The sequence below is a fragment of the Mastigoproctus giganteus genome, chromosome 9 (assembly GCF_048544385.1).
Source record: "Mastigoproctus giganteus isolate SK-2022 chromosome 9, ASM4854438v1, whole genome shotgun sequence".
Taxonomy (NCBI): Eukaryota; Metazoa; Arthropoda; class Arachnida; order Uropygi; family Thelyphonidae; genus Mastigoproctus; species Mastigoproctus giganteus.
The window spans coordinates 225,943,854-225,967,570 of NC_143583.1; the positions used below are offsets into that span (position 1 = coordinate 225,943,854).

Below are 23,717 nucleotides of genomic sequence, written 5' to 3' on the forward strand. Positions count from 1 at the left end.
CTCAGGCGTACATAGCAAGTTTTTTTCCCCCAGAAACTGGGTTTTTTTTTCGTCCAGCAAAATAGGCAAATCGGCCAGAGAACATACGGAATTTACAGACACGAATACGGGTTAATGTAATCAGTAACCCTAATATAATAATAGTCATGTTCCTGGAATCATTCCATTATGATTCGGGGTTTGTGCACCGGTGCATTATCCTTCTGGAAGTAACCATCTGACTGAGGATAAACTGTCAACTTGAACGGATGCACTTGGTGAGCAACGATGTTTAGGTACGATGGGGCATTCAGACGTGAATCTATGGGTATCAATGGACCCAACATGTGCCAAGAAAACATTCCCCACACCATAACACTGCCTGTCCCCCCCCACCACCACCTTGCACAGTAGTCGTCAGACATGACGGGTCCATGGATTCATGTTGTTTTTGCCAAATTCTGAGCCTTCCATCAACATGATGCACCAGGAACTTTGACTCATCAGACCAAACAACTGTTTTCCAATCCTTGATAGTCCAGTGCTGGTGTTGCTGTGCCCACAGGAGGTGTGCGCTCTTTTTCTTCTTTGATAACAAAGATACGCGATGTGGCCGTCGGCTGTTGTAGCCCATTCGCGACCAGGTGCGACTAGTGGTCCTTTGCGATATTTTGTTCTGTGCACCAAGGTTGTATTCTGACATGATGTGCGACATTGGGGCCGGTCTGACTACTTGCACAATTCTAGTCATCGTCCTCTGACCTCTCTCATCAACAAGCGATTTTCTTCCATAGGAGTGCTATTGAGAGAATGTTTTCTGTTCGTTGCACCATTGTCGATACACCCTTGAAACTGTGGTGCGTGAAAAGTTCAGGTCGTGAAAAGTCTTGCACCTACTACCATGCCACGTTCAAAGTCCGTTAGATCACCCCCTTTCCCCATTCTTGCTGCGGTTGTACGCTTAACTGATACTAGAAGGGTTGTTCTGCTGCATTTACATCCACAACTGTGGTCATGTGACTTGCAACGTTGTGGGACAAACCATTTGTGTGCTGTTGTTATTTAGTTTTTAGGGGCATCAGCAACTAAAGCCATATTGCTCCGGGGATATGCGGTGGTCATTCCCTGACCTTTCCGCATCCTCCATATTTGGTGGTGACTGGCTCGAACCTCAGTCTAATGAAGAAGCGTGTGCTAGGCACTGCTGCTCCTGCCCACCTGGCTACGGAGGCGCCCATTTGTGTGCGCAGCAGGGGTGTACCTAATAAAGTGGCAGCGCAGTGTACATCTAGAAGGAGCCTATTTAACAACGACAGATGTTAAAAGTTGATTAAAAACAAGTTCACAGAATATACACATTAAAAATACTGTTGCGTGTCAGAGTGGGAGTATTTTTTTTTTTACATTTCACAGAATTAATCTTTTCTTAAGACCGCAGATAAGGAATAACAGCAAGTTCACAGATTATAACCGCACAACTTTATACAACTACCTGGAGTGTAATTAAAAAGAGTGGCCCCTTCTCATTTCTGGCCCCCTGTTAGAAGGCCCCCCTTACGCAGAATCGGTTTAAAGTGCATCCCTTTGTAGTAAGCCGCATCCCCAACACGAATGGATTTCGCATCGACCAATGATGTCGACCTCACTACTGAAGCAAAATCCGAACAGCTAAGCGTTGCAGTAATTTACATTTCGTTAATTACTGGGAGGAAGGAAGTTGCATTTCGCTGGTCCCCTCCATGAGCTCTTTGATGGCGCATAAACTAAAAGGTTCTTCTCAGTGCAACAGAACTCCGTGGCCTTCCTTTTCCTTTGTTTTCACTGACACTGCTGAAACGACACGTTGGACAGACAACTTGTGTAATCGAGACCACCCACTAATATTCTTAAAATCGCGCAAATGTTAACTTATTGTGATTTTCTCTTGTAGAGGATCCGTAGAGGATCTCTACAAAAATCTCTACAAGAGAAAAAGATCCGTAGAGGATCTTTTTCTCTTGTAGAGGGTCTTCATTTTGAATTTAATTAATTTTGAATTATATTCATATTTCATTCAGATATAATTCAAATCTGAGTTATGTTCATATTTGAATTAATTTTGAATAACTGGAAGTATGAAGGGAGGCGATTCATTTTGAATTATCTCCCTTTACACTTCCAATTCCATAGACTCCGTGCAGATGTATAAACTTGGTAGTACAATGTAGCCCCGAGCTATAGTGTACACTCCAACTCTTTAAAATTACGCTAAACTTAAGGAAAGATTAAGTTAATATAAAACGATAGAGCAGACTTGCTTTTAATATCTGTGGACTTAAGAAAAGATTGGTTGTGTGTCAGATTGGAAGTATTTTTTGTTTGCATTTCACAGAATTAATACTGAATTGAAACTACATCTACCCGGAGTGAAATTGAAAAGAGGGGTCCCTTCTACTTCCAATTATTCGCCACGCATGGATTTAGGGTCAAAGTTCGTTTTCGTTTCTTTGTCCCGTTACGAGGTTCATCTATCTTTAGACAGGTCTTTTAATACTACTTTCCATCTATTCTCATTACATCTTACCCGGATGCAGTTATTCCTGAAAAAGACTCGGGTAAGAGAATTCCTGAAATTTCTATAATATTTCTTAATATTTTATTTTTATTTGATTAAACGTCAAACACTGATTTAAAAATTCAATTCAAAATGAGGACACGGATCCTCTACAAGAGAAAATCAAGATAAGTTAGCATTTGTCCGACTTTACGAATATTAGGGGGTGGTCTCGATCACACAAGTTGTCTGTCCAACATGTCGTAGTTTCGAGGCAGTAGGAGTCCGAAAATGGTTTTTACAGATGACACTGCTTAACGTAATCTAGCCGTTCCCCCTTCCCCCACACATCGTACTTTATAAATTGGATTAACCGAACAGATAATCGCGCTTCACAATACACGACGCAATTGAAATGCGCGTTCCTTTGGTCGACCTCCCCGCCGCCATCATTTTTCGCGCGTCCACTTTGAAAGAAGAATATTTTGAATAGCGAACGCGTGAAATGTTAAATTATTCCGGATGAGGGCGCGGTGGTCGTCCCGTGTTTCCCGTCTCACTCTCTTTTCTGGGCACATCGTCCGTGTTGTGATATTCCTTGTTCTGTCGCGTGCGCTTCTTCAAATTTGAACTTCTACCCCCGCTCTTCGCATTCCGTGCGGATGAATATTACAGGTAAGGCTGCCTCAATGCTGCGTTTCTCAATTTTCTTGAGACATTCAAATTCTGTTTTAACATCGGCTCCTAAAACGACTCACAAAAACGAAAAAAGCTACGAATGTTTTAAACAGAACTTCGAGAGACCCAACCTGATTCGACTCGACTCGTAGATCGAGTTGCAGATTTAAAAAAAAAGAGAGAAGAGCCGCGCGTTGTGGATGGACTTGCCACTTGTGGGAAATTTATCCAACACGCGCATCACTTCCAATTGGGTTTAAATTTCGGAGGCCGTCATTAATTACACTACCCCAATTTGATAAAAATTCCCCGATGTTTTCTCAGAAAAGGGTTCTTCTCAATCACTCTCTAATGCTGATTTAAAAAATGACTTCCGTTATTTCCATCACGTCAGACACCTGACGTGATGAAAGTAACTTTTCCATTTTATTTTTAAATTTTGGCTGAATTTGTGCACTGAAATTATTACAAAATGCTACTTTTACCACACTTTTATATTTAAATACACGTTGAAAGCACCGCTAAAAAGGTCAGTGTAGTAAAAAGCCCACAAAATACTACCCCCCCCCCTCCATTTTAAAAAGTGACCTTCGTTGTGGCAAATTTCCGTTTCTTTCAGATACCTCTACTTTCGGTGCCTCTCCACACCCAGCAATAGTCAGCCAACGTGTTACATTCCACCATCCCTGGCACCTAGTCTCCATGTCTTTAATACCCTGGTGAAACCTATCACCCTGTTCTTCGCTATCCCTTCCTAGGTTTTCTAGGAAGCAGTCGATGTGGGAGTGTAAAATATGAAGTCCAGTTCCTCCTTAAATTTATTCAACCTATCAACTTCCACAACGACAGATGGAAGTTTGTTCCAGCAATTAACCACCCGCTGGCTAAAGGCAAATTTCCGCACATCTATTCTACATCTGTCTTTTCTTAATTTGAATTTATGCCCCCTTACGTTCGTAATCTGAACAAGTGGAAGGATCCCATCAGAATTCGGCGTGCTCAACCCATTCAAGGCCTTATATACCTCATTCAGATCACCGCGCAGGTGCCTAGTCTCCAGCCACTGCAATTTGCAGAACTTAAGCCTCTCTTGGTAAGAGGATCCCTTCATTCCCCTCACCAATCTTGTTGCCCTTCTCTGTACACGCTCAAGCAAATCTACATCCTTCTTAAAATGAGGCCTCCAGACCTGTACGCAGTACTCAAGCCGTGGCCTGACCATTGCCTTATACAGAGGGATAATCACCTCCTTTTCCTTGCTAGAAAAATTCCTATATATCATTGACAAAACCCCATGACCTGCTCTGGCAGCCGCCTGTCTGCATTGTTCAGAAAACTTCATATCTGACTGCACAATTACTGCCAGGTCTTTTTCATTTTCTACCACCTTAAGTTTAGTACCACACAGTTGGTACGTTTCTCTGGGGTTACTTCTACCCATATGTAGTACTTTGCATTTGTAGTCTTGGTCCTTGTTTCCTATGGCGTTCTCAACAACACACCTGTTGTTGAGAACTATGAATAACAGGCAGTAATCCATGCCTGTTATTCATAGTTCCCCTCAAAATATCGTTCCCTCATCAGTTTACGAATTTGAAGTCCAATACCTTGTTTTAGCTTCTGTTAGATGATGGATAATACAGAGGCAGCTGAATCAGAGACCTTCCTGAGGTATAGCTTTTACAACGGTTTCATCAAGCCCAGTTTGATGTGGAAGGAGGACAGTTTGAGTTACCAGCGGTTTATGAACTATATTCTTTGATCTACACAACAAATTGCGTCTCTTCAGCTAGACTTGACACTCCAGTGAGTATTCTTTACTTGATTGTCCCACTCGCACAAAAAGGCTTTTTTTTTTTTCTTTTAATGTACCTATCACTTTGAAGCCATCATAGACCAACCTGTTCTTCATATTTAATACTGTTTTTGAACAACTTCAAAAGTTTTTCTTGCACAGTGATCTACTGGAATTGGTTCATATTTATGTCCACTGTGGAGCAACACATAATTGAAGCTTCTCTGATGTGTCAATAAAAATTCTCCACTTTTTTTTAAGATTGCAACTAATTCCTAAATACTTCATTAATATAACTAAGTCACTTATATAACAGCAATGAACCATAGAATCGTATTCAGAAAAGTAGGGGACTAGTTCTCCTTTGTCTGTATCATGAGGAAAACATCCCATGTGCTAGATTTTTTTTATTTTTTTTAAATAGGTCTAGGACCAATGAGTTCTGCAGACTCTTTTGGTAAATTTCAATCTGTTACAGATCATTGAGTTGATGCTGAGAAAACAGATAACGGTTCGACTCAATACCTCCAGACTTCAGAAGCTTCACTTTGGCCCTCTCTGCTGCTATATTTTCCAATATATACGTGGAGGGCGTGGAATCGGCAGGTTCTCCACGTGGGACGGGTCTAATGGAAATGCCCTTCTTACTCTTTGCATTGTATCCCTCTACATTAACTTAGCAGAAGTAACAGTCATCACAGTGGTTTTTTTAGCTTTCGCTTCCCGCTGCCAGTCGTGGACATTGCAAATGGTAAAGCCGTCTTACTACCACTTTTCCACAATCTCAACATTCGAGCCTGTCACCACCAAATACGGAGGATGTGGAAAGGTCAGAGAATGACCACCGCATATCCCTGAGCAATATGGCCTTAGTTGCTAATGCTCCTAAAAAAAACCAAACCAAACAATCTCAACGCCGGTTTGACAAAACTGTGGAGCCCATTATTTATCTTGGTCACCGAGTTTCACTCAAAATAAGCACAATACTTTTTTTTTTTTACAAATTCTGCAATATTTGAGGACTGCAAAACTTCTAAAAATATAACAAAGTTCGGATTGTTCGAACACTTGCGTGAATACATGTTCGAATACATTTTACTCAACAAGTTGAGTAACAAGTTTCAACAAGCATAAGTTTGACGCACATAAACTCAAAAATAAACTGAGCTCACACTGATGAAAACTGCTGCTGTCATGGTGAAGAAACAAATGACCGAGGGCAGCGTTGACAACGTGTGAAAATTTTTAGTTTAGAAGTTCCCAGCATTTACTCCTAACGTAATACATTCAATAATACAACTCGTGATATCAACTTAAGTGATATATAAAAAAACGGTACGTAATAGAAAAAACGAATAACATTTCTTAAATCATTTCTTAATTTTCTTAAATTAATTTAATTTTAATTAAAGAATTTAATCAAATTCTTTAATTAAAAAAATTAGTTAAATATGGTATTGTACTCGCCGTACATCTCCCAGTTAGTGAGATGTATCGCATTGTATTCACTTAACGAGATCATTATTACACTATCTGGAGATTTCACTGAACCAGAGAAGCGCTGACATTGCCCACAGAGGATTAGGTGGGGACGTGGTAGGGAACTATAAACCAGTAAGTTTGACTTCGGTAAGAAGTCAAACTCACTCTGTGGTTAAGGATACAATACGGGATGGATTCGTGAAAGGGAAGCCTTCACTGGCAAATCTATTTAATTTTTATGACCAAGTCATAAAACAGTTGGATGCAATAAAAAAAAACTTTTTAGATTATATTTCCCAACTTTAGAGTTTTTCATGCGGTTTCCCCATGAAATAAAATGGAGCAAACTGAAATTATTGGTGAGATCCTTCGTTGGCTCGAGGGCTGCCTAAAAGGTAAGAAGGATCTCACCAGCTGCTGGGAAAACATTTATTCCACTGTAGAAAGTGGAGTCCCTCACGGATCAGTGTTGGGGCAACTTCTATTTCTTATATCCTTAAATGATATCGATCAAGTAGTGCGGGGGGGGGGGTTTGCCGTTCTCAATGTTTACCGATGATTTAGAAGGAAGTGTGGTTAACGAAAAGAACCGGCTCATCAAAATGACTTAAACAGTTGCAGAAATGTCTGAAAAGTGGCACCTGAACTGTAATGCTTCTCAATGTAATGTTTTGCACTTAGGAATCAGAAATCGCGCAGTTACTAACAATGTAGGGAAGGGGTGGAGTTGGGGATGTCCAGGACTCTCCCTCTACAGCTGCAAATACTAAACTAATTCAATCTTAATCACATCCTCGTATTTCTCTTAATCAGCAATATCAATTCTCTTCGCAATAGTGATCTATAAACTAACTGAATACTAAACAATTCTTTAAATTAATTGAAAGAGGCCTTTGTCCTCACGATTCATTAGAGGAATATTCCTATAATTCTTTAAATTTCTCCAAATTTTTTGCAATATGAATTCTCTATACAACTTCAACCAACTGAACGTTTTCTTTTTTCTCGTAATTTCTAAAAATTGAACCTTACTGTATAATAATCTACAACTTTATGTAACCCCCTTTCCAATACAACACAGTTCAGAAGACTTCCGTTCCTTCTCTTTCACAATGGGGTTTCTTTGTGCGGATTCCTTCCACTGACTCCAGTGAAGTCTCTCTCTGAGTTGAAGTCTGCCCTATAGCCCTTCTAGTACTGTTTCATTTCGGGAAGAGTTCTCAGGTAATGTCCTCTTTCTATGGGCTTGTAAGGTCCATAGAAAGAAACAGGGATGTCTTATCTTATGTTTCTCAGCCATTGATCATTAAAGCCTTAATAGTTGACCTTTAGTCCCACTGCAGCTAGCGGGCTCTCGTGGGTAGCATAGTTGCTAGGATCGCCGTCCTTCCCAAACCGGGTGGAAAAGAACAGAGTTAAGTCCCGTCGACGATGGGACTTTAACTCGGGCAAAGGTGGCATGGGGTTTTTGTCCAGCAAACAGAAAATCGACCTCGGAACACATGCAATTTACAGTCAGTATACACAGAGAAATGTGGCCTTTAGTCGCTGATGCTCCTGAAACCGAACAGCAACAACTAGCAGAGTATCCAAAAGCATATCAGATAGGAAAACTTAGTCACCTGATGTCGTTCTGCATGAGATAAGTTGAAAGTCGAGATCAGTATCAAGTAAGGCACCTATTAGTATAAATTTAAACTTCATAAGCTAGAATAAAATAAAATAAAATTCTTCAAAAGCTGAAGAGTATACAATCACTTGACTACACGCGCATGCTTCCACAGGATGTTGTGGCCCACCTCCCCGTCTACACCACGGAGAGGTGGGCCACAACTAAGCGTATCCCTACCCACCAGGAGGTGGAACCTACAATTTGTCTGTCCTACGAAGGACGAAAACTTATATCCATTGGAGGTTGATTTAATTTAACTATTCCAGTGGGTGCCAGCAGATCCAGTATCGTGCCCACAGCTGCCAAAACTGGAATACCAGCAAAAATAAATAAAACTAATAAAATTTAAAAACATTAAACGCAAATAAATAAATAAAAAAGAGAAAAAATATATATAAGAATAGAAAAGTAGAAGGGGTGTGTGTGTGTTTGTGTAGCAGTGCATTTTGAAACGGTTTAGATTTAAAACAACAAGGATGCTGTAACATGATGATAAGATGACAGAGAAGTTAGTTTCTACATATGTCGATAAACGTTGCAGGAGTTGGGTTGGTTCCTTGCTGTTGTTGAGATGTGATAGACTCAAGAAGAGTTGCTTTATTTTTGGTGAAAACAGCAGAGGAGAATTGTAGAACTCAGAACAAAAGAGAATTTTCAGTCAGTGCCACTTCATTTCCTTCAGAAAAATTGCTGACAGCAGTTTGTAATGTAGATCTGTCGTCGTGGTATTTATTATTATTATTATTAAAATCCGTTTATTAAAATCCGTTTATTTACAGATTGCAGAGATACAGAATGTGCGTCCACGTTTCCTCAGCACCCCTACCAACAGAGATTGGTGTCAGACAAGCCAAACTGAAAGAGTTTGGAGTTGATGGAGCCGGGCCGTGCCCAGGGTGGGGGGAAAAACCATTTGTGAACGTTCTTGTTGAGAGGGAAGGCAAAAACAGACAGACTGGGTAAAAAATTCTTACCGGGGGGGGGGGAAGAAACAATGTATCAGAAGCCAGAGTGGCCCACAGGGGTTTCCCTGGTAAGTCTTATGGCCGGTCCGCCTCTGAAGGCAACTACAAGAACAAAAACGCGGGTGATTTGACAAGTAGTACTGGAATCCCATCGTGATTGACACATTAGTAAGTTCATTCCAAATTCTCCTTTTTGAGGTCAGCAGTTGGGTTACATGACATGCAGAGAATCTCGCCAGGAACTCCGTGCTTTAGACGATAGTATAGTCCTTTGAAGATGACATATTGGCCTAGTGGTAAGACTCGGGCAGGAACCTACAGAGGACACTGTTCTATAGACTCAGAGCATGGCAAGAAGCATAATCCGTTGAATGGAGATGAGCTTGTGACGGAGTTTAACATTAACGGCTCTATGCAACCAGACTCCCGAAGCATAGGTTGCTATTGGTACGAATACTGCTGTACAATATAGTAAGAGAGTCTTCCTATTTAGTCCCCAGTCCGATTTGGAAATGCGGATAATTGCTGCAGTGAACTTCTTAATCTTCGAGGCGAGGTGATTAATATCAGAGAAGGTTAACCTGTCATCTAAAATTACGCCAAGATAAGAACTCCTCTTTATTGCATACAAAAGGCACACACCGTACGCACATACACCCTTCACGGTTACAAGCCAGGGGTTTACCGGAGAGGCTAATACAACGTAATAAACAAGGATGAGATAGGAGGGAAAAAAAAAAAAAAAAACAATATTTTACTAATTATACAAGTGTAGGATTAAACATTGGAAAAAAAAAATGACAAATTTACATATGAAAACACATACACAACAGCATGTTATCAAGTTAAATTATTGTCCAGGGAGCAGTCCTTTTACAGTGCTGGAGTCATCCGAGCAGGTGCAGATGTTTCAATTCAACTACAAAAGGGATTTGCTTGCCGTCTGTCTTTATAGAGGTCTTCAGTAATCTAACTTGCCCTTAAAAACCATCAGTTTTGTTTTTATGGCAGATATTCGTAATTTATTTATAACTAGACCACTCGATTAGTTCAGAAAGAGTTAGTTATATTGGCTGATTGTTCTAGTTGAAGGCTCGATCGACCTGGAATTAGAACTAAATCATCGGCGTAGGAAGGTAGAGATATTGTCAGGTTTTTGCACGAGCCAGCTGTCCAAAGCTATGTATTTCAGCAAAAACTAACAGCCGTGGGAATAGAAAACAATCCATATTGCCACTGTGGTGAAGAGGAGTCCTCGAAACACCTTATGTACGAGTGTCTCATTTACGACAGCGCCAGACTTCAATTCCTCACAGAGACTCAGGAAAATCCCCCTGTCTCTCTGTGAATCAGGAAGCAACTTTACTACAGGAAGAGGCCACATACCTAGCCTTAACCCGCTACGCCCAGGCTGTATTCAATTCTAGAAGAGCTAGACTTGCCCAACTCAGAACAGAATAACGCGCCACCCCTGCGAGCCCCAACTGGGGTACCTACTCCTGTGACTTTCAACCCCCTTTCTCCATCTCCTACCTTCGCCTAACTTAGAGAGTGCACTGCCTTCCCTATTGGTCCACTGATTACTGTTCCCCACATTCTGACCTATTATTCTTCTTACTCTCCCATATGCTCTTTAAAAAAAAAACTGTTTTTTATCGCCTCCATCAGGAAGCTCACGTGACCCTGGCAGAGGCCAGCCATAGTATGATGAGCTGCCTGACTCATTTCCCAGTGGTTATGGCGAGCAACGTAGGGTCCCACTAGGGGCCAAGCAGCCAGAGACAACAACTGAACAAAGCACAATACTACATAAATCAGACATTACACTTTTTCTAGCTTTGCAGTTCCATCACAGAGTATATAAGGCGCAGACGTGTGAAACCACCGATGGCGCCTGACCCTAAATACTATGCCACTATGTCCAAAACTATGTTGCAGAAGAGGGTCCCACAACTGTTCTGGAAAATAGTTTTGGACAGCTGGCTTTTGTAAAAACCTGAAAATATCTCTGCCTTCGCCTTGCTGATGATTTGGTTCTTCTAATTCCAGGTCGATCATCATCTTCAACTAGAACGATTAGCCAATAGAGATCTTTCTAAGATAAAAGGTCGAGTATAAATAAATTACGAATATCTGCCATAAAAACAAAACTGATGGTTTTTAAGCACTGAAATTAAGAACCTGGATTACTGCTTGCAGTGATAAAGTTCTAATATTCTTACCCTTTTCATTACTTTCCTTAATGCTGATATTAAAAATTTTACTTCTGCGATTAATTCTCACTCATTGGTTCCTTGTTCCAGTCAATTCCAGGCAGATTAAACTCCCACCCCCATTTTCCAGTTTATTTCGGCTTCACTATCGATCCAGCCAAAAACAACAACATGGAGAAAAAACGTATTTTTTTTATAGAATATATAATTCTATTTTATAGAATAGAATCTTTAATTGCAGCATGATACGCATACAATTAGTCCTGTCACGGAATGGTGGGTGTCAGGGGTTTACAAAAGAGATACGCATGAGAAAAACATAACTTGTAACTTATGAACTATCTGCGGCAAACCTGGCAGTCCCGATGGGCAGAATCAACTAAAGGCGCCATAACCCGGAAATTCATCCCGGATGTCACCCAAGTCTACCCTACCAGCCGGCCTGGTTCTCACCGGGGTTGTACACCACCTTCCTTCTAACGGGGCACGTTTCCTTTAGTAGGGAAATTCCCTCAAAGTAGAAGGTATTATAGAGTTGTATGTGTTCAAAACTTTAATAATGGATTTTAAAATTATTGATGAATTCGCATTTTTGATAACTTTGCGAATATCATCGCTGGCTTTGAAGATTACTTTAAATCATCGGCATACACCATCTCTACGATTAATTCCCGATGTTATGTATGGCGTGTAGCTGAGGTTCTTTGGCAGTAGGAAAACATCCTGTGGAGATTCCTGCATCCACGTTTCAACTAAGCGTATGATGTCATGAGATTCTTCAACCATTAATGAAATAAGTGTAGACAGTTTATTTTTTACGCTTCTTACGTTTTGAAGGAAAATGCTGAGATGGACATGTGGTGGAAGGTTGTTTGCAAACAGGTGTATTAGGATGAGAATCAGGAATATTATTCTCTAGCTATGCAGAGTTCAGCAGATTGAGAATTAGTTGGTAACTTTTCACTAGATATGTTGGCCGATCTTCCAATAGCTCCATAAAATGGCATGACGAGTACACAATTTGGCCAGATATCAGGATTTAGATATTATTGTAGGTCGCAATTCTTTAGCTCAGTTCTAAATGATGAATATGTGGGCTGTTTGGTTTTTATTTTGAAAGCTCTCCCTGCAATTTTCTAGCTCTAATAGTAGCTGGTCCATCTGCTGGGAGGTAGTATTGGGGGTCTAGCCTGCTAACAAAAATGTTACTTCTTCTAAGCGTCCAACTATTTCTGTTTCTAATTTTAATACAAGACTGCATATTTCTTGTTCCTATTATGAATGCATATCTGTTGTTTCTGCGGGGAAATGTAAAACTTGGAGTTTGTAGGCAAGCCATTATGGGAAGGCACTTTAGGATAATGCTCAAAGCGATCATTTTGACTGCGCATACAAATTGCTCGGTTTCTGTTGATTGCTAATAGTGGTGGATATCGGTTGTCTGCTTGTGTCAACACGTTGCGAGGAACCACGATTGTGTTCTCGGAGAGAAAGAGCTATAGAGATAGATTTTTGGGATCGCGCAGCTGTTTTTTCTGTAACAAATTCTTCAGCATCTGGACTGAGGACTGGAACTGCAGAAGCCTGATGAACAGAAGGGTGAGGCATCGGAGGGCTTTCGACCATAGCCTTTAGTTCGAGAAGCAGGTGGTAGAATTTACATTGCTTATCTTCTATTTGAAAAAGATTCTGTTTAATATCTTCATTTTCTCTAAATTGTTTCCTCTGCATTTGTTCCATGGAAGCAAATGAGCGATCACTGTTTGGGACTGTTGAAGGCAGGGAGACGGATAGGAAGAGTCATCGTTTTGGGGGGTGACATCTTTAGTTGACTTCCTTGTATGGTCTGAGGGCTTAGGAGACTAGTATATTGACGGAGGGAGATGAACGATGGTGCAGCGTTGCGAAGGAGATCAGCATCTGTTGGGATATCCTGGCAATTTAGCTGATGCTGACTAGGAGACTGTAAATTTGCACTTCTCTTGTTACTTTTGCATGAGGGGCATCTGAAATTTGTTTTTTAAATTACTTGATTTAGAAAAGTTCTTTTATTAATGAACACGCGTCACAAAAACCATACTGCAAATTCCCTTGCAGATAACCCAAATTCGTCCTGTTTTTTAATAAACATTGCATGAAACCGCTTCCCTAGGTGGCATGTTGAAGAGTTGAGAATGACTTTAAATATCATCAAACAGAATGTAACAAATAAGCAGGTGGGCCGTTATTGACATAGCAGGGAATCGAGGAGAAGAGTAGTAAGTCTGAAGAAATAAGACGACAGTTCGGACGTGGGAGTGGCTAACAGCAAAATTGCTAGAGGGCTGCAGGACTTTACCAAATCAGGAACAGTGCCAAGGCACGAACAGCTACGTCAAGGTAAGCACTTCAGGTCAAAAGTCAATAATGTTCCTGTTTATAGCTATGCTACACAAAGGCTCAGACAGTAACGTTGCGCGCTAAAAATTTAAGCTTAAATAAATAGTACTTATCTTGATGAAGACTTCATAAAAGCCATCTAAGGATAGATTTTATAAAGACGCCATTTAAAAACTACTTAAAATCACTAAAGCAGGAGCTGAATCACATACGTCTAACGATGTATGTCCTGGTCCCAGTGTTTTAGGTTACAGATGCACGAAAACATGCGTAATCATATGCAAGTTGATCAGTACTTATCACTGTCACCACTATAGAAGAATCCATTCTTATTTACAGTTGATATACAGTATTTACAAATTCAAGTTAGGATTGTGTACAGACTTCTCCAGTACATTTTTCTGAAGAAGTGATCTTTCATCTTCGTACGCTGGAAGTTCCCCTGGAGTGCGCCATAGTTTTATAAGAAACTGGAAGTCTCAATTAATTAGCTCCGGCCGGAATTGGTTCCTATGGCAATACAATTCAATGAATTTGTTTACGTTCTTTGGCGCGTGCTTCCTGTACCTGTTATCGTTGCAAAATTTGCAGCGAACGGCGACAGCAAAACTTCAGAATCGAAGGAAACCTATTGTTATTCTAAATCAACTTCTTAACAACAGGAAACTTCTTATCAAATATAACCGTAGATTGGAGAGCACCACCGCGACCTCTGTCGGCATCCCACAAGGGGATTTCTTTACTCGTGATTCTTTGCCACTGCTTTAGAGCCCTTCCTTGCAAAGCACTATCGGACGATCCAGCAAAAGTAGATAAATAAATAAATTTTCTGTTTATACTCCGGGACCACCAAACGGTCAGAGGAGTTCACAAGATACACAGAATACAAGAAACAGCACCGTATTCAGCAGTCACGGGCTTGAACCCCGGTCACTCAAGGCACGTGTACTTATGCACCTGCGCGCCTGACCATTAGGCTACGGCGGCTAGTTGCAGTCGCCTTTGAAACTCAGAACGTCCTGGTTGAACTCCAGGATTATCTAGGGTGTCTCGGGCTAAAGTTGAATCCTCAGAAAGCAGCAGCTCAGAGACCTTCACAAAAAGGAAGGCAATGAAATAACACTCAAAATCAACGGGACCGTCATTGAAAAGGTTCACTGTCACACCGATTTGGGGTTGAAGTGTAAAGTGTTTTCGGGTCAAACGGCACCAGAGGTTCCCCCATCTTCGCGTAGTATACATTGTCGTGTGATACAGTTCGCTGTAAAGACCAGAGATTAAAAAGTGTATGGAAATTGTGATGTGTAATGTTTTGTACCGTTGTTCATTTAGCCGTTAGGCCCCTAATGGGACCCACCGTTGCTCGCACATGGCCCCGTTGAAGCAGACCAGGTACACTCAGTATAGTTATATTTGCCCTGGCAGGTCCTGCCACTTAAAAAAAAAAAAAGTTACTATAATTTACGTTGAAAGGAGGTAGGCCAAATGGTAATAGGGTTTTTGCATGGCTGACTTAAGTTTTTGAGTGTGGGTTTTGAATAATTTTGGTTTCAATAGACACGTAGTGTCTATTGAAACCAAAATTATTCAAAACCAAAATTATTCAAAAGTATAGACAGAGGGCGGGGAGACTGAAGAGTGAGGGATAAGATAGAGGTGGGGTCAATAGAGAAGGCGACCCAAGATGGTCAGTGGGGCATGCCCATGCCCTACCAAAGGAAAAAAAATGGGGAGGAGACAATAGACTTCTCCCCCCCCACACCCAAGAAGTAGGAAGAAAGTACTGTGCAAGCGTTTTTTTGGGATTGAAGTGGGATGACAGACTAACCTTCAAAGACCACCTCAATATGGCCAGATAAAAAAAAAAAAAACGCTCTCGGCAATCCGACAGGAGCTGGTCGATCTTAGGCCTAGAGGGTTCCTCTTGTATTACATCCAAAGAAATTTGATCTCTGTACCGCTCTATGCATCTGTGCTTTGGTCAGGGACCTCCTCTGCTCAACTCAAGAGATTTCTTGGAATAGAGTATCGGCTGCTCAAATGGTTAAACAGGCCGATGGGCTACCCTTTTACCATCTCTCAGAGCAAGCTGTACGCAAACCTCAGCATGAAACCAAGGAGAGGAATTTGCACGCTTTGGCACAACTCCTTTGTGGCCGAATGGATTCATCCGACATTAGGGAAGTGACGACAAACCCTCGGACCACTGAACGAACCTGGTGCAGTGCAACATCTTGTCTTTAGATCTTCACTACAAAACCTGCAATACGTAGGATCAGTATTTCCGGCGACTACGTTCGGACGGTAAAACTACCTCGGAATCGATGCCTCAGCTTTGTGCAGCTCGAAGCGCTACAGACAGGAGACATCCTGAAAGAAGTGTATAAACTAGAACTATTGAATGTACCACCTTCACAGTTTTGAAACTTCAGTGTCTGTTGTAAATACAATGTGTTTTTCTTTCTTTTAATTCAATCAATGTCTGAATTCAATCATGCCTTGAATATTTATAATGTACACCCCTCTAGCCGTACCAGGCTGTTCCGGGGTGCCCACTGATGTGGAAATAAAAAGATTAATAATAATAGTCCGCTTGTGTCGAATGGGAATCCTTTTGAGAAGAGCTAAATTGTTGACGGCAGTCCGAATTGGAAATCTCGTACGTCCTTGCTCTCTGCCCGCCAAGTTTGGGCACCCCAAACACTCGAATTCGACGACGCGAATAATCCCTGGGAGGAGTTTTGCTAGCGGTGGATATTGCAGTAGTGGGCTGTTTCCACCGGATTAGGCTGCGGTTGGAGTGTAGTGTGTTTAGTGTCAAATGGCATCAGGGGTTTCACCAATTTCCGCGTACTATACATTGTGGGTGTGAAACAGACTAGTCAATGACAGAGGTTTAAAGGTGAATTGATTTTGTACATGTGTAGTGTCGTGTACCGTTGCCTGATTGGAGCGGAGAATCGATCTTCAGATAGCGAACGGTAGTCTATTAAGACGGTTGATCCACCTCGGGCTCCAGCATTCGAGTCCATGGGATCTGCTGAGCTCTTTGCATAGAATGGGCCACTGCCCACTCCATCTGCTTAATGTTCATGTTTTGCCACTTCCCAAATAGCAGTTTCCGCGAACCCTTAAGGCGGTGTTTTTTAACCTCTTTTGAATAATGGAACACTTTAAACTAAACTTTAAACGTAAGAATATGACCAAACCACCACTTTTGCCACTCTACGGTTATTCTATACTGGTGGAACAACAAATATGAATTTTGTTCATTTACTTGTAGAAATAACAAAAAAAAAAAAAAAACCAAAAACGTTTGTACGACTAGAAATGAAGTAATCAAACTTAATGACATCAGAAGAATTTGTTTTTAGTATTGATACTTCAAAATATTAACGTAGGTGAGTGCAACATTTTGAGGAACACGAAATACGAGAGTTCCAGGGAACAGCAGTTACGAAACATTTCCTTAAGCTCCCACTTGATGATATTTCTTTTTATAAACTGTGTCAGGAACTCAAGTTAGAAATTATAATTCAGATACCCACTGTCAAATAATATTTTCTACAAAATTTTTGAATCCTGAAATAGTCATCAACCATCTTTCCACCATTAATTGGAATAATTTATTTTCATTATCCACTGAAGAGGCAATCCAATCCTTAGCTGAGCAGTTGAGACATGTGGCCATGATTGGTGCATCTAAACAAATCAGAATTAGCGAGAGAACCCAGCGATGGTTTCATCCGGACATGAAAACCGCCTTTAGACGTAAGCAGAGGACATATAGAAAATGGATAAGAAACAGTAAAAGTAAAAATTAAAGTGCAGCCACTATCAACCCACTGCAGGATGGAAGCCTCCTCAACAATTCATGCTGAGGGAAAAATGGACCATAATCTGCCAAGCTGGTCCAGTGCGGGTTGGCAGATCGACCGTATTCAGCAGTCAGGGGCTTGAACCCCGGTCTACTCAAAGAGCGTGTGCTACTGCACTCCCGCTCCTGCCCACTCGGCTACGGAGGCAGTACAGACCACGAAACCATTAAAACGGAGAGAGAGCTCACTTCCCGCGCCTCAAGAGAGGAGCACATCCACAGTATATCTTGTCCCAAATTAAGAAGTCCCGGAGAATTTGCTCGAAATACAACAATCACTTTAACATGGAAAGAAAGCTATTTGAGGAGTGGACGCGCATATCTTTTGTCCATCCAGATGCGACCAAAGAAACCGCAATCCTGCCTAGTCTAACTGGGAAAACCCTAAATTCTATGGATGATATAATAGTTACTAAGCAAGAGCTCATTGACGTGATAAATGGTCTGCCCAACAAGGCTACAACTGGACCTGATGGCTTTCCGCTGTTTATGGTCAAGGTGTGCTCTGTGTACATTGTGGATCTCCTCCTTAATATCTTCCAGAAAATTCTAAATACAGGCGCCATACCTGAACTCCGGAAATCTAATTATGTCAAACCAGTCCCTAAAATTGGAAACCCCAAGACTGTTAAAGACGTCCGTCCAATTGCCATAGGATGTACTTTATTAAAAGTTTTTGAAAAACTAACACATCCAGTGATTATCCCTCATAAGCAGATTTAATATCAAAAAAATATGTGCAGTTGAGCTCTATCATTCAGAGCCTTTTGTACACCACAGATCCACAACCTCAAATCTCCTCGATACGCTCTTCAGAGTACAAAAGGCCCTGAATGACAGAGCTCAACTGGGCATTATTTTTTTTTTTTATATTAAATCTGCTAATGATACTGTGTCAATCCCTACCCTTTTATACATCCTCAAAGAATATTTCAAGGCACAAAACCAAACAGTCAGCATTCTGGAGTCTTTACTGCACCGGAGAGAGCTAATTATAGAAAATGTATGTCACCAAAAAACTATTTATGCAACGAGGGGGTGCTCAGGGTGGGGTGATGTCGACCACCCTCTTTGCAATTCTTCTTGAGCCGTTCCTTGCTGCACATCCAAATTTCTGCTCCTTTGCCGATGATTTTAAATTTTTTATTAGTTCAAAAGATCCCAAACAGATTCAAGAAATTAATAATCAAACCTCCAATCAAATTCAACAATTAATAGATTATTTACAGCTACCTGGACTCCTACTAAACAATGCGAAGTCAGCCCACATGACAATTACGAAGAGGAAGTTCAGGAATGACATCTGAGTTGTAGTTAATGACGAAAAGTATCCGCATACTGACCTAGGGTTAACGTGGGATGAAGATTTAAATTTCAAAGATCACTTCCTCAAGACAAAGAAGACCTATGCTGCATTCTGGGCTATCCGCCAGGAGATCGTAGGCTGACACAACATCAATCTGATTTGTCAATACATTTTGATAGGGGTCTCACTCCTATACCTATATGCATCTGAAATCTGGTCCTGAGCACCTGCCTCTCTGCGTAACATGGCGATGGAACTGGATTCTGCGGTGGCTGAACCGTCTGGGGGGGGGGAGTCCGTTCACCATCTCCAAATCTATTCTTCTAGTCAATCTAGGCATGACCCCCCGGAAGCTCACTGTTCTCAAAAGAAATCACTCTCTAAGCTGCTAACCCGTCAGATTGATGCCCCATCGATAGAGGATATTCTCACTTCCCAAAGCAAGCAGTGGAAACCACCAGAGCGGGCAACGTCCCCTTAGGATGAAGCTCACTATCCTGAACTCCCTGAAAGGAATGTTCCCGTGTAACATGATTCAACACCTTCACCAGAGATCCAAATAAGTTTGGAGAAAATAGAAGATACACAAGCCAAATTATCGATGAAATCTTGACCAAATCACCAGAATTACTATAAAATGCGAACTTTATTTGTATGAGAAATGGAAATAATTTAATGCAAAACAAATTGGAATGAGAGAAGAAATAATATGTAGGACAACCTGTATTTGTAATTGCAATATTAATTTAATATCAATTTTATTTTAAAGTTATTGATAATAATAATATTGGTCTTGAGGAAGCATCAGTGATAATGTTCTTTTACCACTTTTGTTCTAATGTATTCAGTTTTACAAATCTTCTTCTGCCTCCAGGGGCTGCCATATACCAAAAACCTTGCCGAATCCCTCGGGTTAATCCACAAGAGTTTCGGCACGTAGAATTTCCGCATCCCTACTATCGTGTTCCGGCAGATTCGCAGAACAGGAGCATTGACCAAATTGTGGAATAGTTTTGACACGCCCCTGTACTTGTCCAGCAGGTTCTTAGTTCACGCACGACCAATAATATTCTCTTTGACCCTCTCCCAAAAATCTAATAGCCCCCTGATGGTGGCTATTAGATTTTAACTGTAGATGTAGCCATGCAACCAATAATGTAGTTCGTCTGTCTTTATTACAAAATGCAGAAACGGAAGTTTCCCTTCCAAGTGAAGCTTAGTTCGCGTATCATCATATGACCGTCAGACGATGTACCCCGTGATGAGTATTTGTTTTCTCGTGATTTGTTTTCTCGGGGGGGGGGGGTCTCGTTTCTTCAGTAGCGCAAATTCATCCAGTTCCGTTTGAATTTAAGATCGGCACGCCGATTAAATCTGTTTATTTACGAGAATGACCCTCGCAGTTTACAGCAAGTTGTGTCGCAGTTTCGTCCGAATTATTATTATCATCTGTTTATTCCAGTAAAGGAAAATGCCAGGGATCCAGGAAATTGAACAGCCGGCGTGTCCTCGACTTGTGCTTGCTCTAGTAGGTGGTAGATGACTTTCATCAACCGGTGAAATACCACCACTTTGCTTATTGGAGGCTTGAAGTGGTGAAACCCATGTTTAGTCTCTAGAGCAAAGTTTCCAGCATCCCCCTCCCCCCCATACTTCTCCTTCAACCCATGCACGGTACTAAGTACTATAGGTTTTGATACCTTTCGTGTTTGGGGTTTTCATAAAAAAAAAAAAAAAAAGATCGAGAGGACCATAATCCACGGCATTTACAATGGCAACATCTCCCACGGCCAGGCGATTCTTCCGTTTACCATTCACCATACCATTCTTCTCGGAATGGTAAGGTAATTCTTACGATGATGATGGGTAGATGGTCTTTCAGAAAGTTGAGGTCGTGCACCAATTTATTGAGGTCATTTCCAGCTGGTGGAGCGCATTTCTGAACGCCAGGTCAAGCAAGTGGAGGCCCGCTCAGAATTTATTCGTTAATAGATTTAATGTTCCGAGGAGAGTCGTCATTATGGTCTTCAGCGAGGCTAGGATTGGTGGCAGGTTTGTCTGCGTCACGAAGTTTGTATTTTGTGACGCAGACAAACTTGGTAAATGCCAGAGTTAATGTAAGTATTTGTTAATTTGAGTATTTGTATTTTTGTATGGGCGGCTCCTTGAAGAGAAGTTCATCTTCGCCTCTGTGTTCTGTCCAGTTTTTACACTCTGTCAAAGGTAAGGCCAGCGTGTGTCGTGTAATTAAAAAAAAAAAAAAATCATCCCGCACATGACGGAGGGTTCTGTGCCAGTTGAATTGTCATAGGAGAAAATGAAGCAGAAAGAAGCTCGTGTGTGTGTTTCGTTGTGTATTGGCCTTTTGGCTACCTGGAAGCAGTGATCACTTGGATTTCCGCTTCCAGGTACTCGTCCCTAGCCGAGGGAAGGTAAGGCCTTCATTACTATCTGCTTGCCCTCCTCCTTGGGGAACCAGTTTCACAGAGAGGAAAAGAAAATTAGAATAAGGTGAAGTGGGGGAAGGACGAAAGAGGGGGAGCCCCAGTCCAGGATAAATTGCTAGGGGAGAAAAAAAAATAATGATAAAAAAAAAACAGAGTGGGTGAGAGGTTGCTAGCCTGGCCTGGGAGCCCCAGGGCAGAACACGAGAACAAAAAAAAAAAAAAAAAAAAAAAAAAAAAATCCCGCATCCCGATCGCGGAAAGGAAGGGAGCATCGATCAGATGCCAGCAACACAAGAGAAAAGTAAATAAATAATAGTAATAAAAAGTGTTTCATCCCGTGCGGGACAGAGAGGGAAAGCGTAGCAGGAAAGTGCTATTGCTACTCCGGATCCAGGAACTAATCTCAGACCCAAAGCAGAACGTTAATTTGCGTAGTGTAGTGTCGGGTTATGTTGATCATTGTTCTTTAGCCTCCAAGGCCCTAGTGGACCTCGCATTTCCGTCCATGGCCTCGGGGAGGCAGCGAGATACAGTAGCAGAACGACTCTGCCGGGGACAAAACCTGGACTGCGCTTGAGCCGCAGAGCAAGGAGGTTAGGGAGGCCGTCCACCAAGTAGTAGGAAGTTAACCGAATAGAGGGGCGCACCCCTGTGGAAGAAGCCCATCATCCACACAGGGGGGCTGCCCAGAAAGTAACATTTGTGGTGACAGGTTCCACCAGGCAAAAAGTAGGGATGGGAGGTAGGGAAGGGATTTTGGGTAATGTGGGGATCAACCATTGTGCCAGGGCGTCCTATGTTGGTTGGGGTGGGGGAGATCGCGATCGCGATCGCGCTGAGAACAGTGGTTCTCTGTATGTAAATCACACACCGGCCAGACCAACTGTAGCCGGTGTCAACATATCCCACGCCATGCCACAAATGAGGGAATGACGTCAGCAGTGCAGGTTCACGTAGGTTGCCTCCCACTGCAGTCCAATTTGGAGGGTGGAGTCTACTAGAACACATGTACTAACCATTTATTCTTCTCGGTATACAGTTATCGTACCAGCAATTACATAAGTACTTTTTTTTTAATTTGTTTTTCTTATTTATGGATAGAATGGTTTCTAAGAATACACAACACTCACTCCCTCAATTACCTTGCTTCATCCATCATCATCACACATTCAGACAGGACAAGTGCCACCGAATGAAGACATCTACTAAGACAGGACTCTTTTGAGCAAATCGCAGTTCAATCACAGCATAGTTTACGCAGGGGGGGGTAGTCTTTACTCTGTCACTTGCGCTGTTAAACTCGGAGATAAAATTTAAATTAAAATATATTCAGGGTACAACAGTGAACGTGTAAGGGACGTTCTTCTTCAATCCTCATTTATTTGTACACATTAAACTCCTTCGTAACAGTACCCCGAATAAGACTCGCACACACTTTGATTTTTTTCTTCCCCTTTGGGTTAAGTGGATTGGTTTCTCCCCCAGCATATCGCGACACACATACACGGAAGCAAAACACCAATTTTACTCGGTCCCTAATTTCGAGTGTACACGCGTACAACACAAACTCATCCACGCACATTTACACTTACGCAAATACACTCGCTTACAATACAATACAAATTGATTTATCATTTGAATTTGTTTACAATACAAGAACTCGTTAAAAAGATCAAATCAAATCTTGACAACAAGCTGCGATTCATCAGTTAAATCAGTTTTTACGTACAAAATTGTTAGCTAACAGAAAAGGCAATGAAGTCATTCCACATAGTACATTCCACTCTGTAAACAGAGGTAGTGATTGATCCGCATTGGAAATCTATTCTACTGTATCATTGAGTATCAAATTTTCTAACTACGAATTTTAATTTGGAGATTGAATAACCTCTCCTGAGCCTGAAATCAACGCTTGCCAACAACTTATTTAATACGTTCATTGTATTAAATATCTCCAAATGTATCATTGTATTAAATATCTCCAAATATATTAAATGTATCTCCAAATCTATTTAGTACCCTAGGGTGAGGCAAAACAACTGCTTTTGGATTCCTTAAGTTGTGTGAAACATTCCTTTGAAGATTCAGCTTTTCAAAAATAGTGTTAAGATTTTTCAAGAATAAATTTAACTTCAATTTTTGAATTGGATATAGTATTTTAACAAAAATTGCCTTCTCTTATTCAGATCATTCCAAGAGTTTGTCCTCATTAACAATTTCAGAATCCTGATTAGTAAATTGTTTATAATCCTTATTTCAGTTATATTTGCTCTTGCCCATACATTTATTAAATAATTGAGTTGGGAGTCTTAATGCACAATATAAGGTGACTTTTGTTCTTTGATTCAATTTATTTTTAATATAATAAAAGAAGTACAAAAAATCTCATTT

At 41.2% G+C, this 23,717-nt stretch overlaps 1 protein-coding gene across 1 annotated transcript in view; it reads left to right on the forward strand.

Moving 5' to 3' along the window:
- Positions 1-3,109: 3,109 nt before the first annotated feature.
- Positions 3,110-23,717, forward strand: part of LOC150081144 (immunomodulatory peroxidase-like) — a 148,875-nt gene continuing 128,267 nt past the window's right edge. Inside the window, exon 1 of the mRNA XM_090381387.1 lies at positions 3,110-3,187. The gene's annotated coding sequence lies outside the window, so the exon portion shown is untranslated. The remainder of the gene's footprint in view (positions 3,188-23,717) is intronic.